General features: G+C 39.6%; 1 pseudogene; it reads left to right on the forward strand.

Moving 5' to 3' along the window:
• The first annotated feature begins 6,343 nt into the window (after positions 1-6,343).
• LOC139316595 (short coiled-coil protein pseudogene) lies at positions 6,344-6,634 on the forward strand (annotated as a pseudogene).
• Positions 6,635-7,713: the final 1,079 nt, after the last annotated feature.

The raw sequence follows: 7,713 nt of genomic DNA on the forward strand, positions 1-7,713 counted from the left end.
GATCAAACTGGTCAGTCCTAATGGTGGCCAACCCTGACTGCTCTTTAGAAGGTCAGATCCTGAAGATGAAACTCAAATATTTTGGCCACCTAATGAAAATTCACCTTGTTGAATATGCAAGTAGGAATGAGTCTTACATCAGCCATCACTCATTGGGAGGGAGACGAAGGACACACAGTGCCTGTACACAGACAGAATCAGACCAGGCCCTGATAACTAGAAATACTAATTCACAATTAACTCACTTCCCCACACTATACTCAAGCCAGGAGGATGAACACAATAACTTTGATGAGGAAACAAGAGTCCAGCGAAGGGTCTCCGAGGAACTGGGAGTCTGACCAGCAAATAATCCAAACTGCAGAACCAGTCAGGCCTCTGGAAAGGTTCGAGGTGGTTCCACAGGCGGAGGTGGGAGCAACAGAAGGTTTGCCTGCTCAGACCGCCGCCGCCGAGTCGAATGAGCTGCGCAGATCAGGGCACACCCACATACTTATGTGACTACGTCTCGTAACACATTTTGATGGAATAACTCTCATCCAGAAGGGAGGGGTGTTGAATATGCAAGTAGGAGTGAGTCTTATATCAGCCATCACTCATTGGTTCATTTTCCCCAGCAGGAAAATGAACGAGCATCAGTGGTTGACAGGCTGGACAGCCCCCGGTAAAAGGAGCTGCAGCCTCGGGCAGCCCTCAGTTCGTAGTTATTTTGTTGTTGTTCCTGTTGCCTGAAATAAACGGTTGTTTTACTTCACTACAATTGTCCTGCCTCTCTGTTCATGTCCAGACTTAACATTGGGGAAGACTGAGGGAAAAAAAAGAAGGGGACGACAGAGAATGAGGTGGCTGGATGGAGTCACTGAAGCAGTAGGCGTGAGCTTAAATGGACTCCAGAGGATGGTAGAGAACAGGAAGGCCTGGAGGAACATTGTCCATGGGGTCGCGATGGGTCGGACATGACTTCGCAACTAACAACAACAATGGCCTTCAGCTCAGTTGTTAAAGCAATGAAGAAGGAAGATAGAAGTCCCTTCTTTTTCTTCAATATGGAAGTCCTAATGGCCTTGGTAAGAGGAGAGGAAAACTGTCCAAAGCTCTAGTTGCTAATTGTTTCTTTTCTTCTTCTTCAGGTGGTAATTGATGATGATGATGATGATGATAACAGAGGGCAAAAGTGCAAAAATGAACCAAATTTGAATTGAATAGCACAGAGCTGGTGGCATTCTTCTATTTTCCAAGAGTAATATTTGATTGGGCCATACTTAATAGAATCACAAGTCAAGCATCTGAGTTGTTGGAGCGTGATGCAAACGTACCTTAGTAGCTAAGCAGGCAAGGCAATGCTGAACTGACATTTAGTGAAAATCGTAGATTTATCTACTCTTGTTATCATTTTAATTAAGCAAGTTTCAGCTGAGTGAATATGAATGGGGAGAAAATTGAGTAAATCTTTTGTCAAAGGACAGATTTACTACCAGGAAAAAAGCAGATATGAATAATCAGGATAACAAGAAGGTAGTTAAAATCCTGTTTGATGAGTTATTTAATAGCCATTGACTCCATGGCATTAGTCATCAAGAATTCTACTCATTTCATAAGAGGGAGGGGGAAATATCCTTTAGGAGCACATGCCTTTATAAGGATTGTGTATGGACTATTAAGTCTTATATTGAAGTACTTCAGGATCCACCACTTCCTACCTTGCCTCAAGAAAAAAAAAACCCTGTTGCAATGGAAAAGTGTTCATGAGTTCTCTTCTAAGAAATTAAGAAAGATAAACTGGGAAAAGAACAAGAAAGTACTATAGTTATGTTCTCCGTGTGCTCAAAGAAGAAGAAGAAAAATCTACCTTACCCAGCTAGCTACTTACCAACCAATCAAACTTCTAATTCTTCTGGCTTTGATTCTGGAACTTCCTTTCCAGAATTCATTGCCATCACCCTGAGAGTCTATAAAACCATAGACAATGGGTGGACTTTTTTTACAAGGCAATTATATGTGTTTTTAATTCAGGGTAGTTTTGCTGAATTGCCATTAAAATTCACCTTCTGAAACCTCCCCAAAAAAAGCATGATAAGAAATGGCACATGTTCCAGATATAATAGACATGACATTGATTGATTCATATGCTTAATATATAATCTGAGTTTGAATTTTTATACAGACAAGAAATGCTTTGAAAAGTTCTGGACTGAGCTCAGATTATTTTATTCATTCTCTCTCTCTCTCTCTCTCTCTCTCTCTCTCTCTCTCTCTCTCTCTCACACACACACACACACACACACACACAAATATAGAGAAAGGAGGGAGGAAGGAAGGAAGGAAGGAGTGAGTTTCGGTCATTCAAAGCACGAGAGAGTACCGCTGCTATCTGCACATAAAGGGGAAAAAATGTTATGTTTGAATGGAGTACAATTAACTCCAGTATCATTCTTCTTGTTCTTATTAGTGCACCACAAAAGTGCACCACATAATAAATCCTTGTCATAATTTATTGAAGCAGATGGCACACACATTTTAGGCAGCCACACACTAATGACCGTGCCACTTTTTTTTCATTCTTCTGGTGTCTTAAGATCATATAATTGTAATACATTTTCTTTAAACTATGAGCCTGAAAATTAAAGCACCTACTCCATCAGCTTGGCTGAAAGATTTAATGTACAATAGTTGTAAATTCTGGATAGGTTCATCATTTCTCTAAAACATTGGCATATTTTTTTTTCGCCTGGAGGTTCTGTCCAGTTCCTTCTGTAGTGTCAGAGGCAAACTCAAAAGATTGCAATAATTATTCCTCATTATTCTTCTTATCAATGATGGTCCTAGTCTCTCTTGTCTTTTTCTCCCCCTCTTCCTTGATTGATTGATTGATATTGATTTATTGATTTATTTATTTAAATTTATTCTTTTATTTAAATTTTGTTATCATCTGCTTCAAACCACACACTAATGACTGTGTCACTTTTTGTTTCATTCCTCTGGTGTTTTCAGATCATACTGTATAACTCTAATACATTTTCTTTAAACGATGAATCTGAAAATTAAGGCATCGACTCAATCAGATTGTTTGAAAGATTTAATGTACAATAGCTATAAATCCTGGGTAGGTTCATCATTTCTCTAAATCATAAACAAGACATATTATTTCCTGAAGTTTCTGTCCAGTTCCTTCTGTGGTGTCAGAAGCAAATGCAAAGGATTGCAACAATTATTCCTCATTATTCCTCTTATCAATAGTGTTTCTAGTTTCTTCTGTCTTTTCCCCCTCTTCCTTGTCTTCTTTCTTTCTTTCTTTCTTTCTTTCTTTCTTTCTTTCTTTCTTTCTTTCTTTCTTTCTTCCTTCCTTCCTTCTTTCCTTCCATCCTTTCTTCCTCCCTCCCTCCCTCCCAACTTATTTTTTAATCAAAGGCTTATTTTTTAATCAAACTGGATCTAATATTTAATGTGTTGCCTGTCCTCCAGAAACAATTTGCAAATACCGAAATGGAATGAAATGCATTTAAAATGCAAAACTTTTTTTTACTTACCTGTTAAAACTGAAGAAAGTGAATTTCACTAGGGGAAAAAAAAAGCCTTAACATTATAGAATCAGCAGGCAAGAAAGACAACAGATTCTGCCAGCTCTCATTAAAACAAGAATAGCAGAAATGCTTTAGAAAATATTATGCTTTTCACTTGCTGGCAGAATTCAGCAGTGCATTCCAAATGAGAATATTATAACCATTCCGAGTAAGAAAAAGGTTTCTAATCTTTTACCTAACAGAATAAAATTGGTAATGAAGCAGAACCAGATGTTAAATACATGGTAGACAAGGAGATTTGGGCTGGAATCTGCCTGCAGGAAGACCTGCTGGGGGAGGGAGGAAATGAGAGGATTAAAAATTCAAAATGGTGGCCCAGAACCATGCAACTGAAATGGCCATGTTGACATTTTTGTCTCTTCTCTGCAGACCACCCATGTCTTCATCCAAACTATTTAAGAGCTGTGGTGGCACAGTGGTTAGAGTGCAATATTACAGGCTACTTCTGCTGACTGCCGGCTGTCTGGAATTTGGCTGTTTGAATCTCACCAGGCTCAAGGTTGACTCAGCCGTCCATCCTTCCGAGGTCGGTAAAATGAGGACCCAGATTGTTGGGGGGCAATAGGCTGACTCTGTAAGCCACTTAGAGAGGTCTGTAAAGCACTGTAAAGTGGTAAATAAGTATACCACTTACATAAGTGGTATATAAGTGGTATATAAGTGCTATTGCTATTAAGACAAAAAAAGACACTTATAATATTTATAAAGGAGGTCCTGATTTCATGAAGTATGGTCATATATGATGATGGAACCTCTTGAGATACCATAATGCAAGATATTATATGGCGAGAAGGAAGGGGAACCCCTAGGGGTGGAGTAAAAAGGGGGAATCAGCCTAGAATCCCTGTGTAGCCACATATGAAATAAGACCAACAATTCAGTGATGCAGTGGATGTAATGTGCTGGTGCCTGGAGGCTGTGAGGGTCTGGATGGGAGTCAACAGGCTCAGACTTAACTCAGACAAGACCGAGTGGCTGTGGGTATTGCCTCCTAAAGACTATGTTGATTGTCCATCCTTGGTTCTGGGGGGGGGGAGAAATTGTCCCCCTCAGAATGGGCTCGCAATTTGGGTGTCCTCCTAGACTCACGGCTAAGATTAGAGCAACATCTGACAGCTGTGGCTAGGGGTACCTTTGCACAAGTTCGCCTGGTGCACCAATTGCGACCCTACTTGGATCGGGAAGCTCTTCTCACAGTCACTCGCGCCCTTGTCACCTCACGGTTAGATTATTGCAACATGCTCTACATGGGGCTACCCTTGAAAAGTGTTCGGAGACTACAGTTGGTCCAGAATGTAGCCACGCGAGCTATCGTGGGTGCACCTAGATACACCCACATTGCACCAATTCTCCGCGAGCTGCACTGGCTCCCTATTGGTCTCCGGTCACAATTCAAAGTGTTGGTTATTACCTTTAAAGCCCTACATGGCTCAGGGCCAGGGACAGGTTATCTTTGAGACCGCCTTCTATCACATAGCTCCCAGTGACCGGTAAGATCCCACAGAGTTGGTCTCCTCCAACTCGGGTCCTGTCAGCTAAACAATGCCGGCTGGCAGGCCTGAGGGGGAGGGCCCGCCAGCCTCTTTGGCTGTCCCAGTTCTCTGGAACCTGTTACCTCCTGAGGTCTGTACCACTCCCACCCTATTGGCCTTCCAAAAAGTGGTGAAGACCTGGCTTTTCCGGCAGGCCTGGGGCTGTTGATCTCGCTGTTGCGATCTTGTGAGATCCGGCCATAAATGGTGTTAATGGGTTTTAATGTTTTAATTTTTAAATGTTTTTATAATGATTTTTTTAAAATGTATTGTAAGCCGCCTTGAGTCTCTGGAGAAAGGCGGCATATAAATTAAACTAATAAATAATCAATAATAAAAACTATTCCCTCTCTTTCTTTTAAAGAATAGCAATTAAAGTATAAAGCGGGCAAGAGATGATGGATGGATGTTTCCTTTCTTCTGTCGCTGCTTTGAGTTGTCGTTCCTTCACTCTCCCACTCTACTCTTTTTTTTTCTTTTCTCTCTTTTTTAGGAAGGTGACAGGATTAGCAGTTAGATAGGAAAGAAAGAAAAAGCCTTTTAATATAGGGTGACATGATTAAAAGCTAGAATAAGTGATAGAAATAAAGGGAATATTAACATATACATTTGTATTTGATAAAGAGAAAGTAATAGTGAGAAATAGGTGGAATACTTGAATAAGGATAGATTGTAATCTAACATAGATGTGTATGGCTATTAGAGATACATAGGTTGATTGAATGTAATAATGATGTTTGATTTGATCAATTTCATTCGTATTGGAATGTATGGTGCCCAGGTGCCACTCTGTTCACGCATTGATTTGACATTTTTATCAGTGGTGGTATTCAGCCGGTTCTATCAGGTTCGAGCGAACCTGTAGCGGCAGCTGTGGGAGGCTCTGCCCACCCGCCTGGACGTCATCACGCCCTGTTTTTGATGCTCTGCGCATGCACGGAAGGCATACACACTCACATTTGTGAACTGGTAGTGAAGGTAAGTGAATACCACCCCTGATTTTTATTTTAATTTTTTTTTAAAAAAGACCAACTATTCTTGAGTGCTGTTGACCTTTATTTAACCCGAACCAGAAGCTTACCCTTAGTTGAGAATGTTCTTGCGCACAGGCTTTTAGCAATAAATCAGCTTGAAGGCGCATGCGCTACTGGTTGGCTGAGGAAAAGATCGCACAGGTGAATTGACTGCTTTTGAACTCGGCTGGGGTCAGAGTGCCAGGGTATCTGGCACATATCTCACAAGAAGTTGAGGACGGAAAGAATCTATTTAACAATGATGAATGCGGATATGGATGCTGTTGAGACTGAAAATCAAGTAGAATTAGAAGAAAAAACATGACTGATCAATCAGGTTTTGGAAGTGCAGCATACACTTGAAGATCTGTCTGCAAAAGTAGACGTCGTTAAAGAAGAAAATTTGAAATTGAAATCAGAAAATCATATTCTTGGACAATATATAGAAAACCTCATGTCTGCCTCTAGTGTTTTTCAGACTACTGACACAAAAGGCAAAAGAAAGTAAGGCGCTGCTCGCCAAGCAATACCATTGTACTGATGCTGCTTTTGTTTGATTTTAAATTACATAAGGCTACATCATACTCTAGTTTGTATCATCATTGAAGTTATGAAAATTTAATGTTAGTTCTAGACATTTTGATTTTTTTTAATGAATTGGACAGTACAAGTCTGTAATGTCAGCTTTCAACAACATAGGATAGAGAAAATATATTTATTACTACCACAGTCTGAATATAAGTGCTTTTGAAAATCAGTTCTGCTTTTATGGTTAGTATCATACATGGCCAAGTACTGTAATTATCATGGTTTTTATAGTATTACTATTTGCTAGCAACATAATACAGTGTTGTGCAGAGTGATATGAAAATACTTATTTGGAATGAATTATTTGCATGACTTCTGTTAGTTTTCAAAAAAGTTGTACATTCTCCATCTCTTCTGCATCCTCCGGGAAAATCTATGCTAATTCTTCCAGATGAAGACATTGTCACTGCATTCTTTTTATTTACCAGCTGAGCTCTCATTTCTGGACTATCAGACTTTCCGTAGCTTGCCAAGAATCCTTATCAGTAAGCTAAACTGCGCATGTCATCCACCCACATTCCTTCACACCACTTTCCTTTCTTCTCCTGCCAAGAAAAGGTCCGGCTGAGAAATAGCCAGCACAAACTTTTGCAAAAATGTAACAATTTTTTTAGATAGTTAGATTTTTTATTTTCTTTATAACAAATAAATGAGTTTTCTTAGAAGATATATCTTTGGGTTTTGTTTTCTTAAAGTATGCTGGCAAGGAAAAGTCTTGATCCACTCCTCTTAATCAAGGTGCGATTATCCCAAAGCAGAATGGGATTAATCAGCGCCCTGACAGACATAATTTAGCTTGTTGAGTGGTGGAAGTTAATTCTTTTAAATGAGAGTGTATAATGTATTGCTTGCAAAATTGTAAAGAGGAAAAAGAGCACTCTATAGCTTGATATACCACTCTGGAATTAATAAATTATAATTTTAAAAATGTCAAAAAAGAAAAAGAAAAGAAGAAGCAATAAATCAGCTTAATTGAACCTTCACATGTGGACCTTGTCT

The sequence above is a fragment of the Pituophis catenifer genome, unplaced genomic scaffold, assembly GCF_029215685.1.
Source record: "Pituophis catenifer annectens isolate HBS135680 unplaced genomic scaffold, rPitCat1.0.hap2 SCAF_4, whole genome shotgun sequence".
Classification (NCBI taxonomy): domain Eukaryota; kingdom Metazoa; phylum Chordata; class Lepidosauria; order Squamata; family Colubridae; genus Pituophis; species Pituophis catenifer.